Genomic DNA, 17,779 nt, shown 5'->3' on the forward strand with positions numbered 1-17,779 from the left:
GCAGGGGAGGTGTGTAGAAGAGGCAAGTCCCTCTCCTCGCTGAATCCTCACAAACCCTTGAGGGAGACATTGTCCATTGCTGGTCCCCTTGACCACAATTTGGATTTTATATCTCAGCCTTGTCACTGGCTAGTTCTGTGAGCTTGGTTAAGTTACTTAAATCCTCCTGAGCCTCAGTATCCTCACTGGCAATAAGAGAATGTTAGAACATACCTCATAGGGTTAGCCAAAACCGAATTAGAGGTGTGTCATTATATTCAAGTTCCACTCTCCAGATAGTTCTAAACGCAGGAATTAAGGCCTCCTCAGTACATTTTATTATTATTATTTTTTTTAAATTTTATTTATTTGGGTGCTTGGGTGGCTCAGGTGGTTAAGCATCTGCCTTTATGGCTCAGACCATGATCTCCAGGTCCTGGGATCGAGCCCCACGTCAGGCTCCCAGCTTAGCAGGGAAGCTGTTTCTCCCTCTCCTCTGCAGCTCCCCCTTCTTGTGCTCTCTCATTCTCTCTGTCTCTGTCTCTCTCAAATGAATAAATAAATTTTATCTTATTTTTTTTTAAAGATTTTATTTATTCATTTGAGAGAGAGAGCACAAGTGGAGAGGAGGGGAAGAGGGAGAGGGAGAAAGCAGGCTCCCCACTGAGCAGGGAGCCAGATGTGGGGCTTGATCTTGTGACTCTGAGATCACAACCTGAGCCGAAGGCAGATGCTTAATAAGCTGAGCCACCCAGGCGCCCCTCCTCAGTACATTTTATAGCTTTATCAATCATTATGTAATTACTGCTCAATTCATATATTTTGAGTACCAGATTTCTTGGACATAAACCACTTTCTTCCTGTTTTTCTGGGAAAACTGATCATACTTCAGAGGTAAACATCTTTCCAGTAAACAATGACTTTTGCTAGACAAGACTACTGAAAGGTATCTTAACAGTTCAAGGAGTTTCTAAACCAGCCTGAGTGCTTTATTTCCATCGCTGACATAAAACAAACATTGACCAGCTGCAGTGGAGACCGTGGGTATTTCTCCAGCTTCCTTACTGGTCACCCAGCCCAAGTTCTCAAAATGTGGTCCCAGACTAGCACATCAGCTTCTTCTGGGAACTTGTTAGAAACACAGATTCTCGGGGTGCCTGGGTGACTCAGTTGGTTAAGCGGCTGCCTTCGGCTCAGGTCATGATCCCGGGGTCCTGGGATTGAGCCCCACATCCGACTCCCTGCTCAGCAGGGAGCCTGCTTCTCCCTCTCCTCTGCAGCTCCCCCTGCTTGTGCTCTCTCTCTCTCTTGAATAAAGAAAGAAAATCCTAAAAAGAGAAAGAAAAGAAAGGCAGATTCTCACATCCCACCTACTAAATCCAAAACTTGACTCTCCTGCCCCTCAAGTCTCAGAACCACTGGCCAAATGTTTGCAGCCAGAATGACCTAAGATATTTTGTTAGTGATTGCAGGCAAAAACTGACCAGATTTAAAGAACCTTCTGAGCACAGGTAGGGGCAGCCAGTGGAAATGGTCTTCATTGGCTTATGACCATTTTAGTATCATCCCCAGACTTTTAGTGTGCAAGCTGGACCTTCACACTTCCTTCAGCAGACCCCACCATTGCTTGACATCTTCTTTACATTGAGGTTCATCTCACACACGACGGTTAGAAAGGCCTTCCCCTGTGCCTTGCCTGGGCCCCATGGCACCTTACACTGTAGTAGAACAGCATGACCACCCATGTGTTCTGCATTCATGGTTATTAGGTAGCCCAGTGGCTGGCAGGCAGTAGGAGTGCAGAGTCAGGAAATGAATGTCCCCAGTTGGGAGTTTTAGATTCTGTTTCTGGCCCTTCTTCGGAGTAACAAGTCACTTGCCTTCCCTGATGCCTAGTCTCCATTGCTCTACCATGGGGGAATAATAACCTTTGATCTCCTTTCCACAACGGAGGATAGGAGGTTGTGTTTGGAGCTGGGGGACAAAAGGATCAGTCAATGGTTCTCAAGTTCAGTTGCATATTAGTCTCACAGGAGGGGAGTGCAAAAAGTACCCATGTCTGGCCCACTCCCAGACATTCTGGTTTAATTGGACTGGGGTATGGCCTGGGCACGGGATTTCCAGGGTAGAGCCCAGATTGGAGAACCGCGACTATAGGTCAAATGGTTTTATAAACAGGTTTCAGTGAGATTATATGAAAGTACCCCCTAGAAGTTTTTAAAACTAAAGATTTGTACAGTTCTATATAGAATAATTGAGATGATTTAGGAAATACTTAAAAAGTAGTTGTGGGAGGGGAGAAGTAGATCTTTGGCGGATGTCAGTCACCTTGCTGTACCTGTCTTGTGATTTCTTTCCTGGCGTGTTAAGGTTCAGAGAGATTTAGGCTCATCTTTACTTTAATGTGAAAATCTTTAAATTCCTATTGTAGCAGTAATGGTTTTGGACAAATTGGTCTAAGCTGCTGTGGAGTTGCAGGCCCAGGGGTTGGGCCTCCAGCACATCTTCTGTCTGACCTCAGCAGAACCCCGTCTGGATTTCATGCACACATCTGTGTCCTTGAGACTCCAAGAGAGTGGGGCATGCAGACATTGTCACCATATAGATCATAGCCTGTGGGTAAGAACTAATAATAGCTAACATTTATTAAGACCTTAGACTGTGCCAGGATCTGGGCTGTGGGCTTTTAATGCATTATCCAATTTAATTCTCATAGCAGCCCAATGAGGTAAGAATGATACCGTCTCCATTCTGCTGATGGGGAAAGTGATGCATAGGGGTTTGAAACCTTGCCCACGATTGTAAGCTAATAAGTGGCAGAACTGGGATTCAAATTCAGTCTGCCTGCCCCCAAAATGCATGTTCTTCACCATCGTGTAGATCAGGCAAGGCGGTCAGGGAGAGCAACACTGACTTATTCCTGGTAATTCAGACCAGAGCCTCTTTCACTATGCTGATTTCTGCAGTGGCAACTTCTTCCAGTTGCTCGGGATCTGTTTGGAGAGGCCAGACTTTTGTGTTTGCTCTACTCCTGTTTTAGCAGATGTCCCTCTTCAGGAAGCAGGGTGAGTGAGCTATTTTTTTGAGTAGAGTTGGTTTTTCAAAATCCACCCCCCAGGGATGAATGTCCTTGACCAAATTCCTTGGTCCGTGGTGGTGATCGGCATCTTTGCTTCACCCTCCTTACTGACTGTGTTCGAGAGAGCTCCATCTCTTATTACTTTGACACAAAAGACTTAGCAAGAATCAAGTTCCTCTTGGACTCTTGGTATCTGCCCAGCATATGGGCTTGGTCTGCGGCATTCTTGCTTGCTCAGCAGAACATCCTGTAGGATGTTTGTTTTGGGTTCACTAGAAGTCATTTGGGTCATCTCAGGCCCGAAATGGCTCTAACTGGGCATGAATTACTTTCCACTTCTGTCGTACAGTGGGTAGAACTGAAACAAAAGGATGCCACTCCCTGTGTGTATTTGGTTCCTGGTGGGAGCTGTACTAGGAAGGGGGTTCAGCAGTGGATAAAGGCTAACGTCGCCCCTCGTGGAGCTTACAGACAAATAATAAAAACATAAAATAATTACAGATCAGGAAAATGAAGAGGATGCTGTATCAGAAAATAAGTCCTTGTGAATGATATCAGAGGTCAAGCCATAAAGTTGTAAAGATTCTATAATTAGGAAAACTGGGTTTGCTTTTAACTTTAAAAAAGATACATCTTTTGGGCGCCTGGGTGGCTCAGTTGGTTAAGCGACTGCCTTCAGCTCAGGTCATGATCCTGGAGTCCCGGGATCGAGTCCCGCATCGGGCTCCCTGCTCGGCAGGGAGTCTGCTTCTCCCTCTGACCCTCCCCCCTCTCATGCTCTCTCTCTATCTCATTCTCTCTCAAATGAATAAATAAAATCTTTAAAAAAAAAAAAAAAAAAAAAGATACATCTTTAATGATCCCCTGTCTCCCTCTTCATACAGGTCGTCTTAATTCCAGTGAGTAGATTGTGGTCCTCACTGTGGTGGCAACCAACAGGGTTTCTTCTTAACTTTGGCCAGGGAGCCAGGTTCCCCCTGAGTCTGGCATCATCTGTTGATTGCATACATCAGAACCTCCTAAGTGGCTCAAATGCAGATTTCCAGGCCCAGCCCCAGTCAACATAATCAGAACCCATGGATTATGTGGAACCCAGACTCCATGTGTGTGAAAAGAACCCTCAAGTGATTTTGATGCCATCTTAAGGTTGAGAACCCCTGAACCCAACCAGGACTAGAGTCCCTTTGGCCTCTGCCACAACCTGGCCTGCTTTTTGGGCCTCATATCAAAGAAGTCTCTTCCTTTTGTCAGGCATCTGTGGATTTTTCTCCAATGTGCTCAAGCATTCCCTCTCCAAGAATAAATGTTCAGTCTGTGTGCTCTCACCCCATGCCCCTCCCTCTGAAGAACATGGAGGAATTCCGTAGCCACTGGCCCCCACTCATGCTCCAGCACTCACCCTCCTCCTCCCACCTCATCCTCTGATCACAGTTCCAGAAAGGTCACAGGAGCCCCATGATGAGCTCTTCCTCGACCTCCCTGTAGCATCTAACAACCTGGCTGACCCTCCTCCTTTCCTGGTGTCTTTCTTTAATTTTTATTTATTTTGTGGAGATATAATTGACATGTAAATTTAGTTTTAGGTGTACAACATAATGATTCAGTATTTGTATATATTACAAAATGATCATCACAGTAAGTCCAGTTAATATCCTTCAATACATAGAGTTTTTTTTCTTGTGATGAGAACTTTTAATATCTGCTGTTAGCAGTTTTCAAGTAGGCAGTTGCAGTATTGTTAACTATGGTCACCATGCTGTAGATTACATCTCCAGGACTTATTTATTTTATAACTGGAAGTTTGTACTTTTTGACCCCCTTCACTCATTTTGCCCACCATACCTCCTGCCTCTAGCAACCACCAGTCTGTGCTCTGTATCTGTGAGCTTGTTTTGTTTTGTTTTATTTTTGGATTCCACATATGAGATCATATAGTATTTATCTTTCTCTATCTTATTTCACTTAGCATAATGCCCTCAAGGTCCAGCCATGTTAACACAAGATTTCATTCTTCTTAATGGTAGTAGTATTCCATTGTATATATACACCACATTTTCTTTACCCATTCATTCATTCATCAGTGGCCACTTAGGCTGTTTCCATATCTTGGCTGTTGTAAATGATGCTGCAGTGAGCATGGGGTGCAGATATATTTTTGAATTAGTGTTTTCATTTACTTCAAATAAATACCCAGAAGTGGGATTGCTAGGTCATATGGTAGTTCTATTTTTAATTTTTTGAGGAACCTACATACTGTTTTTTTTTAAGATTTTATTTATTTATTTATTTATTTATTTATTTATTTATTAGAGAGAGAGAGTGAGAGAGCGTGCGCGTGCGTGCGCACCAGTAGGGGGAGCGGCAGAGGGAGAAGCAGATTCCCCACTGAGCAGCCCAATGCCACTGGATCCCAGGACCCTGAGATCACGACCTGAGCCGAAGGCAGATGCTTAACTGGCTGAGCCCCCAGGCGCCCCCCAAACTGTTGTTCCTAGTGCCCGCACCAACTTACATTCCCTCCAACAGTGCACAGGCATCTAAGGGTGGTGTTGACCCTCCTCCTCCATTGGCGATCACTCTTCTCCAGGAAAGGGAGGGCATTTTGTGGTCTTATCTCCTGTTGCTCTTCCCTAGTAGTGTCCTGTACCCCACGCTTCCTGCTACCTCTTGTCTAGCGAAACCTCAAGTGCCCATTTCCAGTTTCCTGCTGGACATCATTTCTGGGTCCAGACAAACCCTGTACTCTACTACAGATTTAAACCTGAATCCAGTCCTGGTCTCAAACAGCTTTGCCTTTTCTGCCATTCCCATGAGAAGGTGCCCCCATAATGACTAAAACATGCATGGTTCAAATTCTAAAGGTCCAAAAGGTATGCAGCAAAATGTAGGTATTCCTCCCCCCCTGGTACCCATGTACCCAGTTCCCCCACTACACACAGGCCACCCCTGTTTCCATCCTCTGGATTCCTCCCTCCCCCCATCTAGCTGCCAAGTTCTGCCACCCTTTCTTTTATAGGCTCCAACACCTGCTTCCTTTTCTGTTTATTCCTACTGAGGCTTGTTAGAAAACAGAGACCAAACTAGAGGCCTCTCCCTTCTAGCCAACCTGTGGCCTTCTTTCAGATCAGTCTTGCACCAGTGCTGACCACCCCTCTCCTCACGCTCTTTAGCCGCCCTCCCCCCACCCCCAAGTTTGCTGAGGGACAACCTTCTGAGCCTGACCGTCAAAGCTTCTCAAAGCTGGTCCTGCCTCATTTCCTATGTCTCTCATGCTTTGCCCCACTTTCCTCATTAATAAGATGGGGGTAATAGTAGTATTGACCTCATACTATTTTTAAAGATTTTATTTTTTTTGTATCTTTCCCATGCATCTTTTGGTAGCTTTTAAATTTTGATATAATTTTAAACACAGGAAAATTGCAAAAATATAAGAAATTTCCATATACCCTTTGCCCGGATTTACCAGTTTTTGCATGTTATGCATTTACCTTATAGTCTCTTATTTTCCCTATGTGTGAGTATGTGAGTCTATATATGTGTGCATATTATACAAACATATGTAATCATATGAAACCATTACATAGATAAACCATTTAAGAGTAAGTTGGTTATAGGGGCGCCTGGGTGGCTCAGTCTGTTGATCTCAGCTCAGGTCTTGACCTCAGGGTCGTGAGTTCAAGCCCCATGTTGGGCTCCACGCTGGGCATGGAGCCTACTTAAAAAAAAAAAGTAAGTTGGTTATTACTCTTAAGTTGGACATCGTGTCTCTTTGCCACTAAATACTTCAGTGTTTGTCTATATGTGTGTGTATAAGAAACAAAACGTCCTCTTATATAACCACACTTCATCCAATTTTAATAAGTTTATCTAAAATACTTTGCAGAGTGCCCAGTAGCACGTAGGTGCCAGTCATTGTCAGCTGCGGCTCCTGAGCTCCCTTGATTGGTCCTCTGCGTATGGTCCACCTGGGTTAGTGGCAGCACCCAGACAGGCCCTGCCCTTTGCCATTCTCCCCGTGTGGGCCCGGGTCCCAGCCCCGCCTGTATCCGTGGACGCCCCACCTCCCTCACAGGCCACAGGCGATGCCACCTGCTTCACGAGGTCTTCCCTCATCCACCCTCTCCCTCCCTGCTCCTGCCTGGAAGCGATCTACCTTGAGTCAAGTCTCTCCTGGTCAAAAGCAGGAAAAGCCTGTACCAGATGGCTCTGGGAAGAAGCTGCTGCTGGGAGCTGAGATTTCATAAGAATCTAAGGAAGGGAATAGGAGCCCTCACTGCTGGGCAGGTGGGACTGCAGCTGGAGGCCACCAGAGGTTTCTGCTACCTCCCGAAACCTACTAACAGCAGATCTAGAATTTGTTCATAAATTCGCGAACTTTGTTTCCAACCAGTTCTGCCTCTAACTTGCTGTGTAAACTTGGGCAAGCTGCTTAATCTCGTTGAGCCTCAGTTTCCTTGCCTCATACAAATAAGGCTAAAAGAATAGCCAAGATTTTATTGAGCGCTAAGTGCCGCACTGTTTTATATTTATTCACCCAACCGTCTGAGGGAGGTGCTGTAACCCCATCTACAGAGGGGGAAGTTGAGGCATGGAGGGGCTAAGTAATTTGCCTAAGGTCACACAGCTAGAAAGTGGCAAAGCTGGGATTCAGTCTCAGGCTGTCTGGTTCCAGAGCTCCCGCTCTTAGGCTACCCACTTTGAAGGGTTATTGTGAGAATTGCAGCATGGATCCTTCCATGTAAGGCACTTAGCAGACTGCAAGGCCCAGACTCAGTACTCAAAAATGTTACCAGTTAAGACATTATCACAGCCTTAGATGACCCTTATCCTCCTGCATGGCCCCAGCCTGTCTCATAACCCTTCAGCCCAGCAACCACAGTTAACTCAGTGTCCAAAAATTCAGTGCTGATTTGGAAAAATCACAGAGCTGACCTTGAATTGGACTCACCTGGTACCAGAAACTATGATAAGAGTCAGGGATCATGTGGTACCAACCACAGCAGCTGCCATGCCCAGGAGAGTCTGTAGGCAGTTGGCCATCCCTAGGTCATTCTTTCTCAGAACTTCTAAGTCAGTTGTTCTGATTCTGGGGCAATGAGTAGGACTTAGTGGTTCCTGTATCTGAGCACATGTTCGATTCTGGGCCCTGCTCCTGGCCTCACTCCCGTGTGGCAAACTCCCACTCAGTGTGATCCCTACCCTCTTGCTGCTGGAAGCGTGGGCTGTGGACCAGCACATCAGCATTGCCTGGGAGCTTGTTAAAAATGCAGAATCTCAGATTCCACCCCAGGCCCACTGAATCAGAAACCATTTTTGGTGGTGGTGGTGTTTTTTTTTTTTTTTAATATGGAATGCTTCTTGAATGTGTGGGTCCTCCTTGCACAGGGGCCATGCTAATCTCTGTATCGTTCCAATTTTAGTATATGTGCTGCCGAAGAAAGCAGCAGAAACTGCATTTTAACAAGATCCCGGTGGTCCATAAGCATGTTGATGTTTGAGTAGCACTGGCTAGACCATTCAATAGGACTTATTACTGCGTAGCCCTGGTTTTTCTGTTTGTTTTAATATTTTGTTTTTGTTCTGTGGCTGACTGCCTCTTACGAAGCTATGATGTTGGGCACACCACGTATTTGTGATATCAATAAACAGCAGATTATTACAACCGGTCATAAACACTGTCCGGGGAAAAGAGTTTCTCAGCCTGTTCCCAGAGCTCCACGTGCAATAAGGGAGTGAAGCTGGATGGGGTGTGAAGGTCAGTTCAAAGGGGATCACACCTGCTGAGAAAAGGCAGGTCTTGAGATTGTAGGGTATTCAGCAGCTGGGCCAGAGCAGATGCGGGCTGTGTGGGAAGTCCCCAGGGTGGCAGAACATGGCCCTTGGGGACATGGGGCAGTTGGAAGGTGGGAATTCTTGGGAGGCTAGTGCCTGTGGCTCTAACACATAATGAGGAGGTGGCCCAGCAGGCACTTGGCAGAGATCACAAAGGCAGGGTTCCAGCCCTCAGAGAACAGAGGCAAGAGCAAGACAAGGAGGTGTAGGGTTATCCCCATAAGCTTCCCAGGCAGGGGCTTGAGCCAGCGAAATAAATGGCGGACTCCCTGGAACTAGCTCTGAGTAGGGAAGAATATTGCCATGAGGCTACCAGCAGAAACAATGCCTACGGCCAAGGCTTAGGCTGGTGGAGGCAGAGTCCCCACATGAGACGCTGGGTCCAAGCCAGGAGGAGCCTGAGTGGGGTGGCACTGGGGTAGCAGAGACCAGGCTCTCGGTGGAGGACCCAGGACAGAAGGGGCAGGGAGCCAGCCGCGGGCTGTAGAGAAAGTCTGTAAGACGTCCATAGACTGCCTTGCCTTTCCTGGCATAAGGTTGGCAAGGAGGTGTGGCCAGATTCCAGAAGGCTTTCCCAGCACCGCTTGCTGGGCCCTGGTTCACCTATGGACAGCCTTTTGGCATAAGTGTGGACCTTGCCCCGACACATTCCTGAGATGATAATGCCCACTGTCATCCCATGGAACACAGTGACAGCCGTCCATGTGAATGGGGCTCCTGACACTCTCCTGGGGTTCATTTCCAGTTTGTTTGATGTTGGTATGTCTGTCTGTGTAAAATGACTGAAGAACAAATCATTAGTGAGCTGTCCAAAGTCCCTTTGGGAACATTCCAGGAAAATAAACCAATATTCCATCAAAGCCACAAATGGCTTTTTTTTTTTCCATTCCTTCAAAGCAGGGTTTCTCAGAGTGTGGTCCATAGACTTCCTGCCTTAGACTCCCCCAGGGAGCTCATAAAACAGATTCCTGGGCCCCCACCTGAAAAACACTGAATTACAATCTCAGTGGGGCTTCCAGAATTCTGCATCTTTATTTTATTTTATTTTTATTTATTGGAATCTGCATTTTAGATATGCTACCCAGACGATTCTAATATGCCTTAAACTTGAAACCCTCTCCTCCCTGCCCCAGGAGATGCTCTCCTTGCTTTGCAGGAACCGAGTGTGCGCCCTGCCTGCTGGTGTACCCCCTCCATGCGCTGCTACCCCCAGCTTCAAGGCCTCCTCTTGTGGGAGCCTGCCTTGTCCCAGCTCGGGGAAGGGCCCCTGCTGTGCCCCTTTCTCATATGCATCCACCACGGAGCCATCATCCTTTTCATGTCTGTGTTCTCCACCGAATGGTGTAGTGTCCTGTCAGTCTCCCGGGCCCAGCACCACGTCTTGTACATGATCGGTACTAGCAAATGAGGAGATACCCCCGAAGGCAGCTGAGAGGCAACGGGAAAGTCACAGAATAAAGGGTGATGAATAGATACCTCCTGACTCCTCTCTTGGTCAGTCTGAAGTCCTAGGTCAGGTTTTGGAGCCGGAGGGCAAGCGTTGGACCCAGAGAGAGCCCAGGGCTCTGAGTGGCTGGGAGCACAGCCCACCTGTGTGGGGTTGAGGCATCTCCCGCGGAAGCCCAGCTCTCCGTCTGCCGTTCAGGAAGACCCCTGATGTGGAAGAAAAGACTCAAGGACAGTTTGCCAGCTCCACCCGACCCCACACCCAGGGCCGCTAGAATGCACAAGCCTCCCCCTTGTCAGGAGGCACTAAAGAATAGAGCTATTGGACCGTGGAACTCCCACGAGTCCTTTCCCCCGGAGTTTCCCAGCATCGGCTACTGTGATTTTCTGCGCAAGGTTCCGTATTGCTCTTTGCCAAACCGGTAACTGTTGACCCAACGGGCATCACACAGGCTGTCTTAATCATGTCGGTGAGGAGAGAGCCAGCTGCCTATGGAATGCTGCCCATCACCTGTCTCTGAGAAACAAGCTGCAGTTCCTTATTCTTCGCTGGAGCACCACGAAACCTGCTTTACAAGCCCAGGGCCCCTCCTCTGAGCTTGCTTATCTGTGTGCGTGTGGTGGGCGGGGAGGTGGGGGTACCCGAGGGGACTCTAGGGTTAGCCCAGACTGCTGTGGCTGCAGGGGACCTCAGCACAGGAGACAGCCTGTCCTCTTGATGCGTGAGGTCAGGGTAAGGGCAATGTGCTCTCAATCCAGAGTAGGGTCAGAACCTTCCTTGGTTCTTTGAAGAGAAAGGAGAGGCTGAGTTGTAGGGGCAGGGCAGAGCCTCTGAGGGCTCCGTGCGCAGCCTGCCCTCAGCAAATGCTCCTTGAGTTGATAAAAGGAGAGCGTCCAGTTCTAGTTAATGTGGGCTGTGTCAGAATCCTTCAGGCGTTGGCTGCAATGTCATGGGGGAGTCAGGTATTATAAGATCGTGGGTCATTACTGAGTCTCTTCCGTGCTTTTTTCATAAGGATATTATTTCTGAATCTACTCCCTTTCTCTCTCATCTCCCCAAATTACACTTGATTTGCCTCTAGGAGGAAGGCAATGCTGTGCTCTCATTTGGTCAGGATTTTAGATTCAAAAATAATAAAGTGCTGGGGAAACTTCCAGAGGTTGTGACAGCCGCCATGTACCGAGGAATTTTACGTGCATTTACTGTTTCACTTGCCCTCACTTTCCACAGGAGGCAGCTAAGGCCCGGAGAGATCAGGGGATTTGTCAGGGTCACACAGCAAGTTGGCACGAGGGTTGGGTTTCCATCCAGGGCTCAGTGCTTGTCACTGCCGCATTGTCTCCTGGAGGTCATTGGCTCGCGTTGATGGAACATGGCTAACACTTATTGAGTCCTCCACCGCTTCTCAGAGGGTTTTGTGTATGTGTCCTGATTTGAGAATTAGTTAAGCTCTCGCACTCTCCAGGGTGCAGGGACTGGAATCCAGGCACTGGAGGAAGTTTCTGCCTCCTTCCTAGAGTCCACAGGCAGCCAGAACCCACAGACCCTCCTCTGCAGGGCAGTGGGGCCGGGAGGTATTGCTCAGCAGTTGGTGGGCAGCGTGGCCAGGGGTTGTGGAGGAGGTGGGGTTGTGATGACCCATGGGGCACATGGTCCCTTGTCAGCTCCCGGGGGCCGCACCCAGGGCCCTCCCCCCGCCACGACCTCCTCTCCTATTTCCCTCTTTGGCCCCTGCCCTCATAGACACTATAGCTGTTTGGAAAAGCGAACACAGAGATCTTTTCAGAAGGAGTCTTGTTCTCCAGTATTCCCAGTATCCTTACTCACTGGAGAGAAAGAGAGAGAAGCAGGATTGTGTGGGAAGGAGAGGCAATTGTATGGGAACAGTTGAGATGCAATTGCTAATGACTCCTGAAATTTGTCTCCTAAATGTCCTGCTTGCGTGCAGGGGCGCTGCCCGCCTTAGTGAGGGGCCAGGCCACACTGAATGATGTGTTATCAATACAGTACAATAGCCCTCCAACATCATGAAGACCTTGGTGTTAGGAGGAGATGGAGGGGCCTTTTTACACAGCATGATCCAGCTTTTATTGTATAACCCCTGGGCCTACTGGCCCTTTGTTCCTGTTCTCTTTGACAAAGGATTTTTTTTTTTTTAACTTTCTGATTAGAAACCAGTAGTTTAAGCCTGCTAATCACCTCTTTTGGCTTGGCATGCAAACCAGGGAAAGACCGGAGCACTTAATCTGTTTGCAAGGGCCCTCTCAGTTCCAGAAGTTCAGAAATGTTGTCGCCAACCCCCCCCCACTTAAAAAATTATTCAGTGTAATTCCTACTGTAATTACAATAATAAACATTCTGAGGTGTATTACTTTTTAGTTTACTTTTTAAAACATTAGTTTACTTTTTTTTTTAAAGATTTTATTTATTTATTTATTTATTTATTTATTTATTTATTTGAGAGAGAGAGAGAGAAACAGCATGAGAGGGGAGAGGGTCAGAGGGAGAAGCAGGCTCCCTGCTGAGCCGGGAGCCAGATGTGCGACTTGATCCTGGGACTCCGGGATCATGACCTGAGCCAAAGGCAGTCGCTTAACCAACTGAGCCACCCAGGCGCCCAACATTAGTTTACTTTTTAAAACATTTTATTATTTATTATTTTGGGGGCGCCTGGGTGGCTCAGTTGGTTAAGCATCCATCTTCGGCTCAGGTCATGATCCTGGAGTCTCGGGATCAAGTCCTGCATCGGGCTCCCTGCTCAGCGGGGAGTCTGCTTCTCCCTCTGCCCCTCCCCCGTCTTTCTCTCTCTCTCTCCCTCTTTCTCCCTTTCTCTCTCTCAAATAAATAAATAAAATCTTTAAAAAAAAAAACATGTATTTTTGATTGGGTAAAATATACATAAAATTGACCATGTGAACCATATTAAGCATCCAGCCTGTGGTGTTCAGCACATTCACGTTGCTGTGCAACCATCACCACCATCCATCTCCAGAACTCTTTCCATCTTGTAAAACTGAAACTCTGTCCTCATTAAACTCTCAGCTCCTTGTTCGCCTCTCCCCTCAGCCCCTGGTGGCCACCGTTCTACTTGCTGTTCCTCCCAGTTTGAGTGCTCGGGGTACCTCATATGAATGGACTCCCACGGTATTTGTCTTCCTGCGACTGGTTTGTTTCGCTCAGCGTAACGCCCTCCAGGTTCATCCACGTTGTCGCGTGTGTAGAATGTCCTTCCTTTTTTAAGGCTGAATAGTATTCCACTGTGTGTACACACCGCGTTTTGTGTATCCACTTATCCATTCATGGACACAGTGGTTGCTTTCACTGTTGGATTGTCGTGAATAATGCTGCTCCGAACACGGGTGTACGAATATCTGTTTCCATCCTTGCCTTTAAATCTTTTGGCTTTATTCCCAGAAGTGGAATTTCTGGGTCATAACAGCAATTCCACTTTTAATTTTTTGAGGAGTCCTTGCACTCTTTTCCACTGTGGCTGCACCATTTTACACCCGCAGCGGCAGTGCACTCGGCCTTCCCATTTCCCCACCCCTTCACCCTCACACTTGTTATTTTCTGGGCTTGTGTACAGTAGCCGTCCGAATGCGTGCAAAATGGTATCTCGTGCTTTGGATTTGCATTTCCCTGATGACAAGCAGTGTTGAGCATCTGCACAGGTACTTCTTAAAAAATCTAACTCCTTGGGGCGCCTGGGTGGCTCAGTCGGTTAAGCGTCCGCCTTCGGCTCAGGTCATGATCCCAGGGTCCTGGGATCGAGCCCCGCATCGGGCTCTCTGCTCAGCGGGATGTCTGCTTCTCCCTGACCTTCTGTCCCTCCCTCTGCTTGTGCTCTCTCTCTTTCTCAAATAAATAAACTCTTTAAAAAGTAAAATAAAAAAATAAACAACTAACTCCTCATGTCCTTTCAAATATAGAGAGTCAGTAAAATGTATGTTCAAGTAGCTGAATGGGTTTAATGCTGCCTGGATTTAATGCCGGCTCCACTCCTTACTGACTTTGTTACCTGGGTCCGCTGCAAGACCTCTCTGTGCTTCAGTTTCTCATCTGCAAAATGAGATAATACATAAATGGATCTCACAGGGCTACCGGGAGGACTCAGGGAACTAATACAGTTATGTCCCGCAGAATACTTTCTGTGTGTGGGCTAACTGCTTTGCATCCTTACTCTCTGAACGGAGTCGAATCTGCTGCCTTCCATCAGCCAGGGATACTTCTCTGCCAACTCTTTTTCAAGTAGGGGCATTTGAGGTGAGACGGTAGCTAGAATCTGGTGGGTTTTCACACCCCAAGGGTGGGCATGTCAGGGGGAAAAAGAACCGTTGCAGCCTCCGATATCCATCCTGAAACCTGGCAGAATCTGGTTTTGAGAGTGAATGTTTGCAGAGCTGGTAATTGGTAGGGAAATGGGACTAGGTCTGGCAACCTAGTGGAAAGGGAGCTGCTGTGGTCCCTCACCCAGTAGTTTTTACAGCAAATAACCATCTGGATGAGGAATGGCTCCTAATGCCTTAAAGGAAGACAGTTAGCTAAGGGTTTGTGTAGCTACCTGTATGACCATAGGACTGCATCCTAAGGGCCTGGGTAACTGTCCTCAGGCCCGCGTTGCCTGTGTCCCCTGTGTCCCCTGTGTCTCAGCATCTGGGCCTCCGTATAGTGCCCCATCTGTAGAGAGATCAGGGTTTGCTTGTCCCTGAGGTAAATTCCAGGCATGTCAGGAGGACCCTGGGGTTACAGCTTCCCCTCTGCTTCCCAGAGCACATCTCTGACTTGGTCCCCTCAGGGGAAGATGTCATGGCAAAGTCATCCTCATTCCTGATCCTTCCCCAAAGCCTAACCCAATTTCCTCAGCCAGACAAGAGGAGCAAACTTGCTGAAGGAAGGGAGAGCTTCCCCTTTCCTGCCCTTCACCTGGTTAACCATCTTTTCCAAGCCCAACTTGAAACATAGTTTCCTCAAGAAATCATTCCCCGACTCCCCAAATGGGGCCAGATTCAGTGTTTACATTCCCTCATAGAGCAGTATTGTTTTCCTTTAAATCAGTTGTTCGATGATAATTAGCTAATTAGACCTCATGTGTTTTCTGTTTAATGTCAGCCTAGGACTTTTCTAGACAGCCATTCTCAAAATGTGGTCCCTGGAGGTCCCAGAGATTCTCTCAGGGGGTCTGCAAAGTCAGAACTTCATAATAATACTAAGAAGTTATTTGCCTTTTTTATGTTGTGTTTATCACGAGAGGACAGTGGCGTTTCTAGAGGCTATGTGACATGTAGTTTTGCAACAGGTTGATGCAAATACATCTCTTCGGACTCAGCTGTCTTTCTGTTAAGCTGTACATTAAAGAGTTTTGCAAAAATACAAAGTAATGCGATTCTTCTCACTAATTTTTTTGGAGGGGACTTAGAAAAACATTTAAGTATAAAAACATTTAAATTATAAATTTATACATTAAAATGTTTTTAAATTTATATTAAATTTATAGATTTATAAATATAAAATTATATTTAATTATAAAAATGTTTATGTTAACATGTGGGATTACTGTTATTTTCAAAGAAATTAATATTTTCAAATTTTCTCTGTTTTGATTTCTAATATAGTAAATATTGATAAATAAAACACACATGAACAAAACCTCTTTGGTGTTCTCAAGTTTTAAGATAGTGAAGGGGGTCCTAAGACCAGAAAGTTTGAGAACTGCTACCCTAAATGAGAGTCAATAACCTCTTTCTATAAAGAAGTAGATAGTAAATATTTTAGGCTTTGTGGACCATACTACCTGTCTTAACCACTCAAATTTATAGCACAAAGGCAGTCATAGATAATACATAAACAAATAGGCATGGCTGTGTCCCATTGAAAACTTTATTTGCAGAAACAGGCAATACATGAGTTTGGGCTGCAGGCCGCAGTTTGCCAGACCCTGCTCAAGACGATAAGCTGACGGGTCAGGAACGGCATCTAACTTGTTAATTACTTTATCACCAACACCTAGCACTTGCTCTACTTAGTAGATATTCGGCACCTTTAACAGAGTGTTTAGTGGCTGGCAGCACAAGTCAGAATATATGAATAACAATGGCTTAACTTCAAGATTTAACTTTACTTCTTTATCCAATTAAAAAAAGAAATCACAAGACAAGCCAGTCAGGGTTGGAGTGGTAGCTCCACATGGACACCAGGGACCCAGGTTCCTTATGCATCTCTGCTCGACCATTCTTGGCATGTTACTTGTATCACTATACTCACCCATGGCTTGACAAAGCTTAAAAAGCCTCAAGGGAATAAAGCTGATCTGCCAATAAATTAACTGCCCATCATGACAAATCTTTTTTTTTTTTTTTTTTTTTAAGATTTTCTTTATTTATTTGAGAGAGAGAGCGGCAGAGGGAGAGGGAGAAGCAGGCTCCCCGCTGAGCAGGGAGCCCCATGTAGGGCTTTATCCCAGGACCCTGAGATCACGACGCGAGCTGAAGGCAGACACTTAACCGATTGAGCCACCCAGGTGCCTCACAACAAAATGTTTTTAAAGGAAGAACACAAAATCCAGATTCTCAGCAGCTCAGTATTCACCATGTCCAGCATAGAATAGAAAAGGTATTTAGACATAGGAGGAGAGACGGTAGAGACAGACTCACAGGTGGCAGAGATGGAATTAGCAGAAAAATGACCTTAAAATATTATAGGTATGTTTAAGGATTCAAAGGAAAATAAACCAGTAGAGAAATGGAACCAAATAAAAATTCTGGATGAAAACTGTAGTATCTGAAATGAAAAACCCACTAGATGGATCTAATTGTAGATTGGATATTGTAGGAAAACAGGACACTGAACGCCAAGTCAGGGCAATAGAAACTATCCAAACTAGGCCCAGAGAGAAGAACAGCTGGGGGAGAAAAGGTCAGAACCTTAGCAATCTGTGGGACATTCAGCAGTCTAACAAATGTGTATTTGGGTTCTTGAAAGGAGAGAGAGTGAGACAGAAATTGAGGAAGAAAATATATTGGAAGACTTAATGACTGAAAAGTTCCATAGTGATGAAAAATATCAACCCACAGATCCAAGAAGTTCAACAAACCCCACACAGGAGAATCATGTGAAAATTCCCACCTAGATACATCATAACCAAATTGCTGAAAACTAAAGACAAAAGAGAAAACCCTTAAAATCAGGCAGCGAATAAATACGCGTGATGTACAGAACAATGAGCCTTATTACTGTCTTCTCATCAGAAACAAAGCCCCAAAATAATTGAATTATATCTCTACAATGCTAAGCCAGGGGGCTGGGGAACGTCAGTCTACAATGCTGTATCCAACAAAAAAATCCTTTAAAGATGAGGGTCAAATCAAGATATTTTCAGATAAAAGCTGAGAGAAATTCTCACCAGCAGACTTACACAAAAAGAAATGTCAAAAGAAATTCTTCAG

The 17,779-nt window shown here is 46.1% G+C and overlaps 1 protein-coding gene and 1 non-coding gene across 7 annotated transcripts in view; one reads left to right on the forward strand and one right to left on the reverse strand.

Annotated features, from left to right (window-relative positions):
- Positions 1 to 17,779, forward strand: part of WWC1 (WW and C2 domain containing 1) — a 146,859-nt gene that overhangs the window by 10,450 nt on the left and 118,630 nt on the right. The window lies entirely within an intron of this gene.
- Positions 8,399 to 8,502, reverse strand: LOC118544807 (U6 spliceosomal RNA). The gene has a single exon (XR_004921790.1). It is a non-coding gene; the product is annotated as a U6 spliceosomal RNA (small nuclear RNA).

Source organism: Halichoerus grypus, chromosome 2 (assembly GCF_964656455.1).
Source record: "Halichoerus grypus chromosome 2, mHalGry1.hap1.1, whole genome shotgun sequence".
Classification (NCBI taxonomy): Eukaryota; Metazoa; Chordata; class Mammalia; order Carnivora; family Phocidae; genus Halichoerus; species Halichoerus grypus.